We start from the raw sequence: 17,158 nt of genomic DNA, 5'->3' as shown, positions 1-17,158 counted from the left end.
AAGTATTTGCCCCGGGTCAGGCGTATGTGGCCTTAAGCCGCGTTCGGAGTTTAGAGGGTCTCGTAATTCAAGACTACTCCGAAAAGGCCATTTACTGTAATGATAAGATCAGAGCCGCGTTGGAGAGCCTCCCTCCCTTCATGGTGGACAGTTTGTCTTGGCACAGACAAGAGACACATGTTTTGACGCTGTTTTTCATGAACATACAAGGTTTGGTACGACATGTGTCAGATTTGGCTTCTCACACACAGCTTTTGCAGCCTAACTGTGTTGCTGTGGTAGAGACATGGTTATCTGAGGAGTCACCATTTCAGAGTTGCCACATTGAAGGCTTTAATTTCCATAGTCGCCCCCGTAGTCTTTCATATCAGTGCAGTAACGACACAGCACTGGTTAGTTTACGTGGCCAACAGCACGGTGGAGTTGGCATGTACTGTGAAGAGAACCTTAATAATGAAATCACAGTACCAGACATGGACTTAGAATGTTTAGTGAATTATTTTGCAGAGCACCAAATCGTCATAGCAGTAGTTTACCGTCCACCGTCTTACCCTATGTCTCTATTCAAGTATAATTTAGACAGATTATTAATTTGGCTGAGTTCACTTTATGCCACTGTGGGTGTGATGGGAGATTTTAATGATGACATATTGAAATCTACAAGTCTCTGCAATTTTATGTTAGAAAGAGGTTATATTCAATATGTCACATCTCCCACAACTGAGAGGGGGACATTAATTGATCATTTCTACCTAAATTCTAATCAATATGATGTAGACTGTTCAGTCATGCCAATTTACTTTAGCGACCATGAAGGGATTGTGTGTTCTTTTAAGGGGAAATCCACATAAATTGTGTGCCTACATCAACAGTTTCAAATTAAAATGGACAGCTGTTACAGATTGTGCTGACTCACCACATGACTTTTCTTTAATGGCTGGTTTTCAGTTTGTCACAAATTTGTCATCCCCATGCTGTTTCCATCATGCCTTCAAAGTCTATTTCTCTTGCAATTGTTGAGCATTCAGCTTTTTCACCCTTTGCCTAAATTTTAAAAACATATTTATAATTGACTTTGATCATGAATTTAAGTGTCTACATTGTACTTTTTAAGTGTGTTTGTCTTCCAGAACATTGATTGGAATGTGAATCATTGAATTTTAGCAGTTAGTCAGGTTTTTAGATAGTTACTGCATCAGGTTTTGTTGTTAATGTTTAACTTTATTAGTGATTATAGTTGTGAATATATTTCTTGTAGTTGTGGTTTTATTGGTAGATGTTTCTGTGCCCTACAGTGATGCGTGCACACATACTGTAGGGTTTATCTTTGTCCCTGTCAAGGTGTCCATGACTGGTTCAACGGGATAATGTACTTAGTTCATTATAAATAGTTAATTAATAAATATAAATAGTTCTATTTAATCTAGTGAGTATTCATAATTGTCAGCACGGTTCAGTTATTAGTTTGCTAAATTTGTATTTTCTATATTCTGTGGGACATTAACCTGTGTATTAAGTTTATTTGTTTATTTGTTAGGATCCCCATTAGCTGCAGCTCGCTGCAGCTACTCTTCCTGGGATCCACCGATAATTTTAGATATACAAAAAAAAAAAAAAAAATCTCAAAAAAATTTTTCGAGTTAAGTTAGTGATTAACTATTCTTTTCCACATTGTTAGTTCAAGTGTTATGGTTATGAGGTTTCATTTCCTGTATTACAACAGCATTGATCAATAAAGTCAGAAAAGAATAAAAACAAAAATTAAGCAAAAGCAAAGAGAAACATTGTAACACTAATTGACAACAGGCCTCATTTCACATATAGGAGGTGCAAAATGATTTTTGATATTTTCCCATAGAGACACATTGTATACTCATAAAGAGATGTCAAAGAATGCATGTGATTAATGTAAGGATGTAGAATGTGGCAACAATTTAAAACCAGCCATGCATATGCTGTTGTAATGCAGGTTTTGCTTTGCCTTCCATGTGTTCTCAAAAAAGCAAAAGGCACTGGTAATGGTACTCCTGGTTTACTGGGATGGGGTTCGAGTCCCTGCGGTGCCCTGCTAATTTTGACTGAAACATGAGAGGTGTTGAAATGTGTTATCAGCCACTTAGCTTAACTGTTCAAGCAGAACTTTGCAACATTTTTACCTCAATAAATGTGTTTCAGAGTCCCTGTGGGGGTAAACAAAGACTTGTCACGGTGATTCGCCTGTCCCTCCACTCCCCCCGGGGTCTGTGTCCTGAAAACAGCGCTTGCAATTTCAGAGGAGCGGACCCGACAACATCTCGTGAGAACAAACCTGCTGTACGGTGCTCAGACAGGATTACAAGTATAAAAGCTGTTGGAGTGCGATATCTGTCATTGTGTTGCAATAGACGATCTTTGCATGATGTGTTGATTGGTTCTAATTTCGGTTTGGTAACTGAAAAATAAAGAGGAGTGGCACCTCGTCTCGTAGAAGTGTGCGAGGCAGGCATGTCTACAACAGACGGCACTACCCGGGCAGCGCAGGAACTGCCGCTGCCAAAGATTTAACAAAAGCACGTAAAACAAACATGAAATCCTCGCTAGCGTTAGCAACGCCACCCTGAGGTGCTCACGGATGGCAGAACCAAAAAGACAGAAAAAAACTTTGTCAAACGAGCAGAAAAAAAGGAAACGGGAGTGGGACGCTCTCTGCACGCGGGGGGGATGCGGAGGACATTTATGACTGAGCTTTCACAGGAGACCAGTAGGGGGAGCGCTAAAGCAAATCTTGCATAGTACTGCTTTAAGGCCTCAGTATGCTTCCCCGTCGCCGCGACATCGTTCCTACAACACCTACGTCGTAGCCCTACGTCGGGCTACGCTAGGGCTTGACATGCACCTCCCAAAAATTCTGACTTCACGTCGAGGCGACGCGTGGTGACATGAACGTCGAGGCCTGTGATTGGTCCGCTTTTGGCGGTGCAGACGATTTAATCTGTTGGAACCGCAGAGCAACCTGAAAATGTCTTCAGCTCGCATGTAAGCCGCTCTTCAGGCACCTTGAAGCGATGGCGAGGGGGAGAAAAGGAGGCCAGGACATGTCTGAAAGCCAGAGACTGGGTGGTGCTGCTTAACGAGCTAATACTTTAAGAAAATAAATAATGAAGCAACGTGAAAAAGCAGCTCTTGCTCCTAAATGAAACCATATGTGTGCTGACCTTCCACCATTACATTGTTGCTATACAGACTTTTCAGTTCTCAGTCTGTTTGAGCTCAAGATGTTATAACAAACTTGATATAATTTGAGTCCCCACCCTCTGGTTTAGTTTTAGTGATTCGGAATGCATGTCAAATATTGTGCATGGAAACTTGGCTGGAGGACTATGATGCTGTGGGCAACATTTAATACACATACAAAACAATGACATCTTCACAGCTGGTACAAATGGGCTCGAGCGTGGGTGGCCGCTCCGGGGCCGCAGGCCGGCTCTTTGTTGGAGACAACCTGGGCAGAGGCCGCGAGAGTGCGGAGTTTCCCGTGCTGCTGGCCGTGGTCCTGAAGCTAGGGCCGAGACGCTCTAGCAGAGGCCACATGATCCCGGAGTCTTCCGGGTCGCTGGCCTTGGTCCTGAAGCTGGGGCCGGGACGCACACTGACGGGACGCCGTGCGGCGATAACCCGGAGCGGTACGGCTCTTTCGCCCCGACGCCTCACCGCGAGGGGAAACGCTGCTGGAAGCGTGATGAATAACGCCGAGAGCGAGGCGCCCAGCGGCGGAGACCTGGATCGGCAAAGTTCCGCTGCTAGGACGCTTCGCTATGCTCACCTGAGTCAAAGCCGACGGATAATGCAGCCTGGAGCGTTTACGGGGTGCTGGAAGAACCTCAGCAGTGCTCCATTTCCAAGGCGCGCACGACGGGGAAGCCAGCGGTCTCGATGCGCTGCTGCATCCCGTATGCGCAGCCGCCGTGCGGCAAGCACATGAATGCGCGTTCAACTCACCGATCTCAGCCGCTTTATCCCAGGCGGGAGACGAGAGGTGGAGAGACCCTGCCGAGTTTAACACTTTTCGATTGTGTAAACAACGGGGGAAAGAAAAGACAGCTGCACTGAAATAGTTGTAACCTGCCCGACTTCCTTTATTCACAGATTTCACAGCTGGAGTTGGACGAGCGGACAGGGCGCTCCGGGACTCGGAAGCGTGGGCCCGTTTCTGCTGGTCGGCGTCCCGGGAGGGTCGGCGGGAAGACGGTCGAGTCTGGCCAGACACCGGGGAGCTCCAGGGGGCTGGGCGCCGCTGGTCCGCGGGACGTCGTCTCAGCGGTGGCGGTTCACAGCTAGGCTGCAGATGCGGTGCGAGCGGCGCGCAGCCGCTTCCAAGTGCTAGATGATGGCCTGTATGTCAGACCCGAAGAGATAGGAGGTGGACAGGGGGAGGCCCAGGACTCCCCGCTGGTCCCGGTAAGACAGTGAGGACAGGCCAAGCCACAGGTGCCTCATGGCGAGCTGTGCACTTGCCATGACGCGGCCTCCGTTGACGGCGACAGCCCTGAGCATCCGTGTGAGGACCTCGGCCGCGTTCTGGATTTCCTTAATGTCATCTGGAGTGAGCTGGGACCTCTCGTGGCATATCTTATCCACGGAGCCCAGCAGAATTGTCATGTTGTTGGCCAGGGCGAATATCTGATTGCCGCTAGCGTAACCATGATCCAGGAAGGGCGCCATGCGCCTGTCTCTCTCAAGGCCCGTCCATGCTTCACATGTCCGCGTGGGTGCGCGTTGCGCGTTGGTCCGCGTGACGTAAAAATCGTCATGAATTCCTGTCCGCTAGGGTCCGCGCGGACCGATCCGCGGACGTCCGCGCAGCAGCCAGAAATTGAGACCGCGGTGCGCAGTGCGCGCAGGTCGCGGAAGAGTGCGCCTGCGCCAGAGCGCCATAGCAAACAAAACATGACGGTTAACGTGAAAGTAGACGGAGCTACAGCCTGATGGCTCCACTTAAAGACACCGAAAGAGTGAAAAACTCGTGGAAAGAGAGAGCAGACTGTCTGGAGGGAGGAGAAGGTCTGCAGACAGAAGTGAAAAAGTAACTAATCGCTCCGGCGCCGCCCCCGCGATTCAGAAACAGAAAAAAAAAGGCTAAATAAACTTTAATACTTAAAGATAATGTACTGACAATGTATGTGCTTAATTTTCTCTAAATAATCCGTAATAAAGGAGCAGATAAACAGTCTGTAGAGCCGGAAAAGCTTCTCGAGGCTGCGTGGGTCACCGCGCCTGCAGGAGACGCGCACAGCTGAGCTCAAAATGTAGCATGGGAGAAAGCGCGTCCGCATCGGTGGTGCGCGGACCTTCCAAAGCGGACGCGGAAACGCGTACATGTGAAGCATGGACGGGCCTTCAGATGGCAGCATGGGTTTTCCGCCCGGCCAGGCGGAGGACTTGGGGAGAAGGCACAGTCTCACGGAGTCCTCTATTGCAGGCACTCCGGGGACCGGCGGCCAGCCGTTCACGCAGGAATATTCGCGGTAGCCTTTGGCGGTGAGCGGCGTACCCCAATCCTTCCGCACGTTCTCCTGGAATGAAGGCACTGCGGGACATAACACCGCAGTCCGGGACCGAGTCCGTGACTGGGTTGCTAGCCCGAGTGCAAAGTCGCGCTGAACCGGCTCCGGAGGCTGCAGTGGCAGCGCGAGGCTGATGCGCTCGGTGGCGGAGGTGAGGAACCCCGCGAGGTGTTCGACAGGCTCACGGTGGGGGGGGGGGGGGGGGGGGGGGGGGGGTCATGGTGGCTGGTGCGGGAAACGGTGGAGGTGGAGTCGCCGAGGTGGGAACTCTGTGACACCGAAACGCTGCTGCTGCTGCCTGCTGATGCTGCCTGCTGATGCTGCCGACGGCGTCGTCCCACTCATAGGCGGCTGGGCCGGTGACATCCACAGCATCCTCGGCATTGCCCTCGTGGGCGGGAACCGGAGAGGTGTCTCCCACGAACACGGCCTACCGGTGAAGTTCTTCTGGCGGCAGCGCGAGGTGGGCCGGGCAGGTGGACCGCTGGCGGTGATGCTGCTGGCCGAGGCAGAGAAAGCAGCGCTTGTGATGATCTCCCTCGCAGAGCGGAGTGCCGCAAGAGCGGCAGGTGGAAGGCCCGGTGGCGACTGGTCGTAGGCCGGTGAATCCATGTCTTGATCTGATCTTGATTGGAGAAAGCTTTTAAGGTGAAATATAAAGGAAAAATCAGAATTAGTCAAAATGAACCAAACACCCCCCCCCCCCCCCCCCCCCCCACACACACACACACACCACCACCACCACCATCACCACCACCACCACCACCAGAGTCCAAAGGGTTAAAAACCTCTTTATCTTAATCTATATGCTCAGGCTTGTGCAATACTTCAACCTTTCACTCAAGGAGACTGTGCAGAGCATTGGAGAAAACCACTAATGTTATGACATTGTTATTCTGTACTGTAATTTTTACTAAGTGATGTTCAGAAGGCTGTTAAATTGTTTTTTGTCTCTCTATCTCTTTCCTAATTTGATATAACAGAAGTTTTTTCACTTGGGCCCAAAAGAATAACTTGGGGAAAATAAACAATCGCCACAGCAACACCAGCCAAAATACTGCATGGATGCCATTGACGTTTTTCACCTGCATGAGTGTCAGAAGTCATGTGTCAAATTTGGCACATTTCCATGGCAACAAGTAAATTTGATATGATGGGAGATTTTTCAATTGGGCCCATTAGAATAACATGGGGAACTTCAGCCATCGCCACGGCAACACCGTTGATATTACAATATGGTTACCATTTGCTTTTTTGATCGGGACCACATGAAGGAATTATCACCCAAATTCCATTCATTTCTGACAAACTAATAATTTTACTCCCCATACAGATTTTATTTTGATTCTGTAGGGGGCGCTGTAACGCCGATTTTCAAAATTTAAATGTCAATGTGTCCAGAAAGGAAGGATTAATCAGTGTTTAAAATTTGGTTGAGATTGGATTTGTTATGTACGAATGGCAGCCATTTATCACACTGAAAAAATGGCAAAATTTGACATCAACTTTGCGGCGTTGCCACGCGGAAACCGTGAGCTGAAGATTTGTGAATTGGATAACTTTTAATTGTCTACTTGTGTAGATGGTGTCCACCAAATTTCAGCTCATTTGGAGAAGCGCGCGATCAAAACGAACATTTTGTACGACGTCCTGGAAAACGCTGACTCAGCAATTTTGAAAATTCAATCCCAGCTCGCTGCTTTCCTGCTGTTCTGAGGGTGGGCTCATAATAATATTTTTTGTTTGTCCCAACAAGGCGCATGTGTATACCGAATTTTGTGGCTGTATGACAAAGTTTATTGCGGACCCCCTCCCATTGACGCAATGCATTTTGGGTTTTGCAGGTGGCGCTGTAGAGCCAATTTTTAAATCCCAATATTGAAAAACATATTAAAAAAAATTTTTCGCCGGAACTGAATTTTGTGTAAAATTTGGTGAGTTTTCGAGCATGTTCAGGGGGTCAAATTCCAGTTTAAAGAGCAGAAGAAGAAGAAGAAGAAGAAAGAAAGAAAGAAAGAAAGAATTAAAGCCGCGAGCGGCGTCAAAAGGCCCTCGCCCGCTGCTTACCTGACCCCCCGCATTTTATTCTTTCATTGATGTTTGTCAAATTTGGCACATTTCCATGACAACAAGTAAATTTGATTTGATGGGAGATTTTTCACTTGGCCCATTAGGATAACATGGGGAACTTCAGCCATCGTCACGGCAACACCGTTGATATTACAATATGGTTACCATTTGCTTTTTTGATCGGGACGACATGAAGGAATTATCACCCAAATTCCATACATTTCTGATAAACTAATAATTTTACTCCCCATACAGATATTATTTTGATTCTGTAGGGGGCGCTGTAATGCCGATTTTCAAAATTTTACTGTCAATGTGTCCAGATAAGAAGGGTCAATAGGTGTTTAAAATTTGGTTTGGATTGGAGTCATTATGTAGAAATGGCAGCCATTTATCACATTGAAAAAATGGCAAAATTTGACATCAACTTTGCGGCGTTGCCACGCGGAAACCGTAGTCTGAAGATTTGTGATTTGGATAACTTTTAATTGTCTACTTGTGTAGATGGTGTCCACCAAATTTCAGCTCATTTGGAGAAGCGCGCGATCAAAACGAACATTTTGTACGACGTCATGAAAAACGCTGACTCAGCATTTTTGAAAATTCAATCCCAGATAGCTGCTTTCCTGCTGTTTTGACGGCGGGGTCATAATAATATTTTTTGTTTGTCCCAACAAGGTGCATGTGTATACCAAATTTGGTGGCTGTACGACAAAGTTTTTTGCTGACCCCCTCCCATTGACGCAATGCATTTTGGGTTTTGCAGGTGGCGCTGTAGAGCCAATTTTCAAATCCCAATATTGAAATTCATATTAAAAAAAATTTTTCGCCGGAACTGAATTTTGTGCAAAGTTTGGTGAGTTTTCGAGCATGTTCAGGGGGTCAAATTCCAGTTTAAAGAGCAGAAGAAGAAGAAGAAGAAAGAAAGAATAATATTTTTTGCAAAAACAATATGCTTTTTTTTTTTTCTGCCATTATTTCGCCCACATGTTATATATTTCGGAAAGGTCTCGACAAGCCCGACGCTTCTGTGAGGTGTTTGAGAGTGTGCATGTCTGTGGTCGAGCGCTACGCGCTCGACAAGTCATGTTTGTGTGTGAGAGTGTGTGTGTGTTTTTTGTGTTTGTACACGTGTGTATGAGTGCATGTTGGGGTGTGTGTGTCTGGACATGTTGGCCTATGTCTGAGGTCGAGCGCTGCGCGCTCGACTTGTCATTTTTGTACGTTTGAGTGTGTGAAAGGCCTTGGTCGAGCGCTGCGCGCTCGAAAATTCGTGTGTGTGTGTGCGTTTTTGTGTTTGTACACGTGAATGTGTGAGTGCGTGTCAGTGTGTGTGTGTCTGGACATGTTGAATGATGTCTGTGGTCGAGCGCTGCGCGCTCGACTTGTCATCGTTGTGTGTTTTGAGAGTGTGAAAGGCCTGAGGTCGAGCGCTGCGCGCTCGACTAGTCGTTGTCTGTGTTGCAGAAACAATAGGCCCTTCGCCCTTGGCAGGCCAGGGGCTCGGGCCTAATAATATTTTTTGCAAAAACAATATGCGATTTTTTTTTCTGCCATTATTTTGCCCACATGTTATATATTTTCGGAAAGGTCTCAACAAGCCCGACGCATCTGTGAGGTGTTTGACAGTGTGAATGTCTGTGGTCGAGCGCTACGCGCTCGACAATTCATGTTTGTGTGTGAGAGTGTGTGTGTGTTTTTTGTATTTGTACACGTGTGTGTGAGTAGATGTTGGTGTTTGTGTGTCTGAACATGTTGGCCCGCGTCTGAGGTCGAGCGCTGCGCGCTCGACTTGTCATTTTTGTACGTTTGAGTGTGTGAAAGGCCTGTGGTCGAGCGCTGCGCGCTCGAAAAGTCGTGTGTGTGTGTGTGCGTTTTTGTGTTTGTGCACGTGTACGTGTGAGTGCATGTCGGTGTGTGTGTGTCTGGACATGTTGTATGATGTCTGAGGTCGAGCGCTGCGCGCTCGACTTGTCATCGTTGTGTGTTTTGAGAGTGTGAAAGGCCTGAGGTCGAGCGCTGCGCGCTCGACTAGTCGTTGTCTGTGTTGCAGAAACAATAGGCCCTTCGCCCTTGGCAGGCCAGGGGCTCGGGCCTAATTAAAGCCGCGAGCGGCGTCAAAAGGCCCTCGCCCGCTGCTTACCTGACCCGCCCTGCTTTATTCTTTCATTGATGTTTGTCAAATTTGGCACATTTCCATGGCAACAAGTAAATTTGATTTGATGGGAGATTTTTCACTTGGGCCCATTAGAATAACATGGGGAACTTCAGCCATCGCCACGGCAACACCGTTGATAATACAATATGGTTACCATTTGCTTTTTTGATCGGGACGACATGAAGGAATTATCACCCAAATTCCATTCATTTCTGACAAACTAAGAATTTTACTCCCCATACAGATTTTATTTTGATTCTGTAGGGGGCGCTGTTAAACCGATTTTCAAAGTTTCACTGTCAATGTGTCCAGGAAGGAATGATTAATCAGTGTTAAAAATTTGGTTTGGATTGGAGTCATTATGTAGAAATGGCAGCCATTTATCACACTGAAAAAATGGCAAAATTTGACATCAACTTTGCGGCGTTGCCACGCGGAAACCGTAGTCTGAAGATTTGTGAATTGGATAACTTTTAATTGTCTACTCGTGTAGATGGTGTCAACCAAATTTCAGCTCATTTGGAGAAGCGCGCGATCAAAACGAACATTTTGTACGACGCCCTGGAAAACGCTGACTCAGCATTTTTGAAAATTCAATCCCAGACAGCTGCTTTCCTGCTGTTTTGAGGTCGGGGTCATAATAATATTTTTTGTTTGTCCCGACAACGCGCATGTGTATACCGAATTTTGTGGCTGTACGACAAACTTTATTGCAGACGCCCTCCCATTGACGCAATGCATTTTGGGTTTTGCAGGTGGCGCTGTAGAGCCAATTTTTAAATCCCAATATTGAAATTCACATTAAAAAAAATTTTTCGCCGGAACTGAATTTTGTGCAAAATTTGGTGAGTTTTCGAGCATGTTCAGGGGGTCAAATTCCAGTTGAAAGAGCAGAAGAAGAAGAAGAAGAAAGAAAGAATTAAAGCCGCGAGCGGCGTCAAAAGGCCCTCGCCCGCCGCTTACCTGACCCGCCCCATTTTATTCTTTCATTGATGTTTGTCAAATTTGGCACATTTCCATGGCAACAAGTAAATTTGATTTGATGGGAGATTTTTCACTTGGGCCCATTAGAATAACATGGGGAACTTCAGCCATCGCCACGGCAACACCGTTGATATTACAATATGGTTACCATTTGCTTTTTGATCGGGATGACATGAAGAATTTATCAACCAATTTCCATTCATTTCTGATAAACTAATAATTTTACTCCCCATACAGATTTTATTTTGATTCTGTAGGGGGCGCTGTCACGCCAATTTCCAAAATTTCACTGTCAATGTGTCCAGATAAGAAGGGTCAATAAGTGTTTAAAATTTGGTTTGGATTGGAGTCATTATGTAGAAATGGCAACCATTTATCACATTGAAAAAATGACAAAATTTGACATCAATTTTGCGGCGTTGCCACGCGGAAACCGTAATCTGAAGATTTGTGAATTGGATAACTTTTAATTGTCTACTCGTGTAGATGGTGTCCACCAAATTTCAGCTCATTTGGAGAAGCGCGCGATCAAAACGAACATTTTGTACGACGTCCTGGAAAACGCTGACTCAGCAATTTTGAAAATTCAATCCCAGCTCGCTGCTTTCTTGCTGTTTTGACGATGGGGTCATAATGATATTTTTTGTTTGTCCCGAAAAGGCGCATGTGTATACCGAATCTTGTTGCTGTACGACAAAGTTTATTGCGGACCCCCTCCCATTGACGCAATGCATTTTGGGTTTTGCAGGTGGCGCTGTAGAGGCAATTTTTAAATCCCAATATTGAAACACATATTAAAAAAAATTTTTCACCGGAACTGAATTTTGTGCAAAATTTGGTGAGTTTTCAAGCATGTTTAGGGGGTCAAATTCCAGTTTAAAGAGCAGAAGAAGAAGAAGAAGAAGAAGAAGAAGAAAGAAAGAATATTAAAGCCGCGAGCGGCGTCAAAAGGCCCTCGCCCGCCGCTTACCTGACCCGCCCCGTTTTATTCTTTCATTGACGTTTGTCAAATTTGGCACATTTCCATGGCAACAAGTAAAATTGATTTGATGGGAGATTTTTCACTTGGGCCCATTAGAATAACATGGGGAACTTCAGCCATCGCCACGGCAACACCGTTGATATTACAATATGGTTACCATTTGCTTTTTTGATCGGGACACCATGAAGGAATTATCACCCAAATTCCATTCATTTCTGATAAACTAATAATTTTACTCCCCATACAGATTTTTTTTTTATTCTGTAGGGGGCGCTGTAACGTCGATTTTCAAAATTTAAATGTCAATGTGTCCAGATAAGAAGGGTCAATAAGTGCTTAAAATTTGGTTTGGATTGGAGTCATTATGTAGAAATGGCAGCCATTTATCACACTGAAAAAATGGCAAAATTTGACATCAACTTTGCGGCGTTGCCACGCGGAAACCGTGATCTGAAGATTTGTGAATTGGATAACTTTTAATTGTCTACTTGTGTAGATGGTGTCCACCAAATTTCAGCTCATTTGGAGAAGCGCATGATCAAAACGAACATTTTGTACGACGTCCTGGAAAACGCTGACTCAGCAATTTTGAAAATTCAATCCCAGCTCGCTGCTTTCCTGCTGTTCTGAGGTCGGGGTCATAATAATATTTTTTGTTTGTCCCAACAACGCGCATGTGTATACCAAATTTTGTGGCTGTACGACAAAGTTTTTTGCGGACTCCCTCCCATCGACGCAATGCATTTTGGGTTTTGCAGGTGGCGCTGTAGAGCCAATTTTTAAATCCCAATATTGAAATTCATATTAAAAAAAATTTTTCGCCGGAACTGAATTTTGTACAAAATTTGGTGAGTTTTCGAGCATGTTCAGGGGGTCAAATTCCAGTTGAAAGAGCAGAAGAAGAAGAAGAAGAAGAAGAAGAAGAAAGAAAGAATAATATTTTTTGCAAAAACAATATGCTTTTTTTTTTCCTGCCGTTATTTCGCCCACATGTTATATATTTTCGGAAAGGTCTCGACAAGCCCGACGCGTCTGTCAGGTGTTTGAGAGTGTGAATGTCTGTGGTCGAGCGCTACGCGCTCGACAAGTCATGTTTGTGTGTGAGAGTGTGTGTGCGTTTTTTGTATTTGTACGCATGTGTATGAGTGCATGTCGCGGTGTGTGTGTCTGGACATGTTGGCCTGTGTCTGAGGTCGAGCGCTGCGCGCTCGACTTGTCATTGTTGTACATTTGAGTGTGTGAAAGGCCTTGGTCGAGCGCTGCGCGCTCGAAAATTTGTGTGTGTGTGTGCGTTTTTGTGTTTGTACACGTGTATGTGTGAGTGCATGTCGGGGTGTGTGTGTCTGGACATGTTGAATGATGTCTGTGGTCGAGCGCTGCGCGCTCGACTTGTCTTCATTGTGTGTCTTGAGAGTGTGAAAGGCCTGAGGTCGAGCGCTGCGCGCTCGACTAGTCGTTGTCTGTGTTGCAAAAACAATAGGCCCTTCGCCCTTGGCAGGCCAGGGGCTCGGGCCTAAATATTTTTTGCAAAAACAATATGCTTTTTTTTTTTTCTGCCATTATTTCGCCCACATGTTATATATTTTCGGAAAGGTCTCGACAAGCCTAACGCGTCTGTGAGGTGTTTGAGAGTGTGAATGTCTGTGGTTGAGCGCTACGCGCTCGACAAGTCATGTTTGTGTGTGAGAGTGTGTGTGCGTTTTTTGTATTTGTACACGTGTGTATGAGTGCATGTCGGGGTGTGTGTGTCTGGACATGTTGGCCTATGTCTGAGGTCGAGCGCTGCGCGCTCGACTTGTCATTTTTGTACGTTTGAGCGTGTGAAAGGCCTTGGTCGAGCGCTACGCGCTCGAAAATTCGTGTGTGTGTGTGCGTTTTTGTGTTTGTACACGCGTATGTGTGAGTGCGTGTCGGTGTGTGTGTGTCTGGACATGTTGGATGATGTCTGTGGTCGAGCGCTGCGCGCTCGACTTGTCATCGTTGTGTGTTTTGAGAGTGTGAAAGGCCTGAGGTCGAGCGCTGCGCGCTCGACTAGTCGTTGTCTGTGTTGCAGAAACAATAGGCCCTTCGCCCTTGGCAGGCCAGGGGCTCGGGCCTAATTAAAGCCGCGAGCGGCGTCAAAAGGCCCTCGCCCGCCGCTTACCTGACCCGCCCCGTTTTATTCTTTCATTGATGTTTGTCAAATTTGGCACATTTCCATGGCAACAAGTAAATTTGATTTCATGGGAGATTTTTCACTTGGGCCCATTAGAATAACATGGGGAACTTCAGCCATCGCCACGGCAACACCGTTAAAATTACAACATGGTTACCATTTGCTTTTTTGATCGCAACCACATGAAGGAATTATCAGCCAAATTTCATTCATTTCTGACAAACTAATAATATGACTCCCCATACACATTTCATTTTGATTCTGTAGGGGGCGCTGTAACGCCGAATCTGAAAATGTCATTGTCAATGTGTCCAGATTAGAAGGGTCAATAAGTGTTTAAGATTTGGTTGAGATTCGATGTGTTATGTACGAATGGCAGCCATTTGTCACCCTCAAAAAATGGCAAAATTTGACATAAACTTTGCGGCGTTGCCACGCAGAAACCGTAATCTGAAGATTTGTGAATTGGATAACTTTTAATTGTCTACTTGTGTAGATGGTGTCCACCAAATTTCAGCTCATTTGGAGAAGCGCGCGATCAAAACGAACATTTTGTACGACGCCCTGGAAAACGCTGACTCAGCAATTTTGAAAATTCAATCCCAGCTCGCTGCTTTCCTGCTGTTTTGACGATGGGGTCATAATAATATTTTTTGTTTGTCCCGACAACGTGCATGTGTATACCGAATTTTGTGGCTGTACGACAAAGTTTATTGCGGACCCCCTCCCATTGACGCAATGCATTTTGGGTTTTGCAGGTGGCGCTGCAGAGCCAATTTTTAAATCCCAATATTGAAATTCATATTAAAAAAAATTTTTCGCCGGAACTGAATTTTGTGCAAAATTTGGTGAGTTTTCGAGCATGTTCAGGGGGTCAAATTCCAGTTTAAAGAGCAGAAGAAGAAGAAGAAGAAGAAAGAAAGAATAATATTTTTTGCAAAAACAATATGCTTTTTTTTTTCCTGCCGTTATTTCGCCCACATGTTATATATTTTCGGAAAGGTCTCGACAAGCCTGACGTGTCTGTGAGGTGTTTGAGAGTGTGAATGTCTGTGGTCGAGCGCTACGCGCTCGACAAGTCATGTTTGTGTGTGAGAGTGTGTGTGTGTTTTTTGTATTTGTACACGTGTGTATGAGTGCATGTCGGGGCGTGTGTGTCTGGACATGTTGGCCTATGTCTGAGGTCGAGCGCTTCGCGCTCGACTTGTCATTTTTGTATGTTTGAGTGTGTGAAAGGCCTGAGGTCGAGCGCTGCGCGCTTGAAAATTCGTGTGTGTGTGTGCGTTTTTGTGTTTGTACACGCGTATGTGTGAGTGCGTGTCGGTGTGTGTGTGTCTGGACATGTTGAATGATGTCTGAGGTCGAGCGCTGCGCGCTCGACTTGTCATCGTTGTGTGTTTTGAGAGTGTGAAAGGCCTGAGGTCGAGCGCTGCGCGCTCGACTAGTCGTTGTCTGTGTTGCAGAAACAATAGGCCCTTCGCCCTTGGCAGGCCAGGGGCTCGGGCCTAATTAAAGCCGCGAGCGGCGTCAAAAGGCCCTCGCCCGCAGCTTACCTGCCCCGCCCCGTTTCGTTCTTTCATTGATGTTTGTCAAATTTGGCACATTTCCATGGCAACAAGTTAAAATTGATTTGATGGGAGATTTTTCACTTGGGCCCATTAGAATAACATGGGGAACTTCAGCCATCGCCACGGCAACACCGTTGATAATACAATATGGTTACCATTTGCTTTTTTGATCGAGACCACATGACGGAATTATCACCCAAATTCCATTAATTTCTGATAAACTAATAATTTTACTCCCCATACAGATTTCATTTTGATTCTGTAGGGGGCGCTGTAACGCCGATTTTCAAAATTTAACTGTCTATGTGTCCAGGAAGGAAGGATTAATCAGTGTTTAAAATGTGGTTTGGATTGGAGTCATTATGTAGAAATGGCAGCCATTTATGACACTGAAAAAATGGCAAAATTTGACATCAACTTTGCGGCGTTGCCACGCGGAAACCGTTATCTGAAGATTTGTGAATTGGATAACTTTTAATTGTCTACTTGTGTAGATGGTGTCCACCAAATTTCAGCTCATTTGGAGAAGCGCGCGATCAAAACGAACATTTTGTACGACGTCATGGAAAACGCTGACTCGGCATTTTTGAAAATTCAATCGCAGCTCGCTGCTTTCCTGCTGTTTTGAGGTCGGGGTCATAATAATATTTTTTGTTTGTCCCGACAACGCGCATGTGTATACCAACTTTTGTGGCTGTACGACAAAGTTTTTTGCGGACTCCCCCCCATCGACGCAATGCATTTTGGGTTTTGCAGGTGGCGCTGCAGGGCCAATTTTTAAATCCCAATATTGAAATTCATATTAAAAAAAATTTTTCGCCGGAACTGAATTTTGGGCAAAGTTTGGTGAGTTTTCGAGCATGTTCAGGGGGTCAAATTCCAGTTTAAAGAGCAGAAGAAGAAGAAGAAGAAGAAGAAGAAGAAGAAAGTATATTAAAGCCGCGAGCGGCGTCAAAAGGCCCTCGCCCGCTGCTTACCTGACCCGCCCCGTTTCATTCTTTCATTGATGTTTGTCAAATTTGGCACATTTCCATGGCAACAAGTAAAATTGATTTGATGGGAGATTTTTCCCTTTGGCCCATTAGAATAACATGGGGAACTTAAGCCATCGCCCCGGCAACACCGTTGAAATTACAACATGGTTACCATTTGCTTTTCTGATCGGGGCGACATGAAGGAATTATCACCCAAATTCCATTCATTTCTGATAAACTAATAATTTTACTCCCCATACAGATTTTATTTTAATTCTGTAGGGGGCGCTGTAACGCCAATTGTCAAAATGTCACTGTCTATGTGTCCAGGAAGGAAGGATTAATCAGTGTTTAAAATTTGGTTTGGATTGGAGTCATTATGTCGAAATGGCAGCCATTTATCACACTGAAAAAATGGCAAAATTTGACATCAACTTTGCGGCGTTGCCACGCGGAAACCGTTATCTGAAGATTTGTGAATTGGATAACTTTTAATTGTCTACTCGTGTAGATGGTGTCCACCAAATTTCAGCTCATTTGGAGAAGCGCGCGATCAAAACGAACATTTTGTACGACGTCCTGGAAAACGCTGACTCAGCAATTTTGAAAATTCAATCCCAGCTCGCTGCTTTCCTGCTGTTTTGAGGTCGGGATCATAATAATATTTTTTGTTTGGCCCGACAACGCGCATGTGTATACCAAATTTTGTGGCTGTATGACAAAG

Source organism: Salarias fasciatus, unplaced genomic scaffold (assembly GCF_902148845.1).
Source record: "Salarias fasciatus unplaced genomic scaffold, fSalaFa1.1, whole genome shotgun sequence".
In the NCBI taxonomy this organism is placed as follows: domain Eukaryota; kingdom Metazoa; phylum Chordata; class Actinopteri; order Blenniiformes; family Blenniidae; genus Salarias; species Salarias fasciatus.
Note: the sequence above shows the minus strand (reverse complement) of the source record.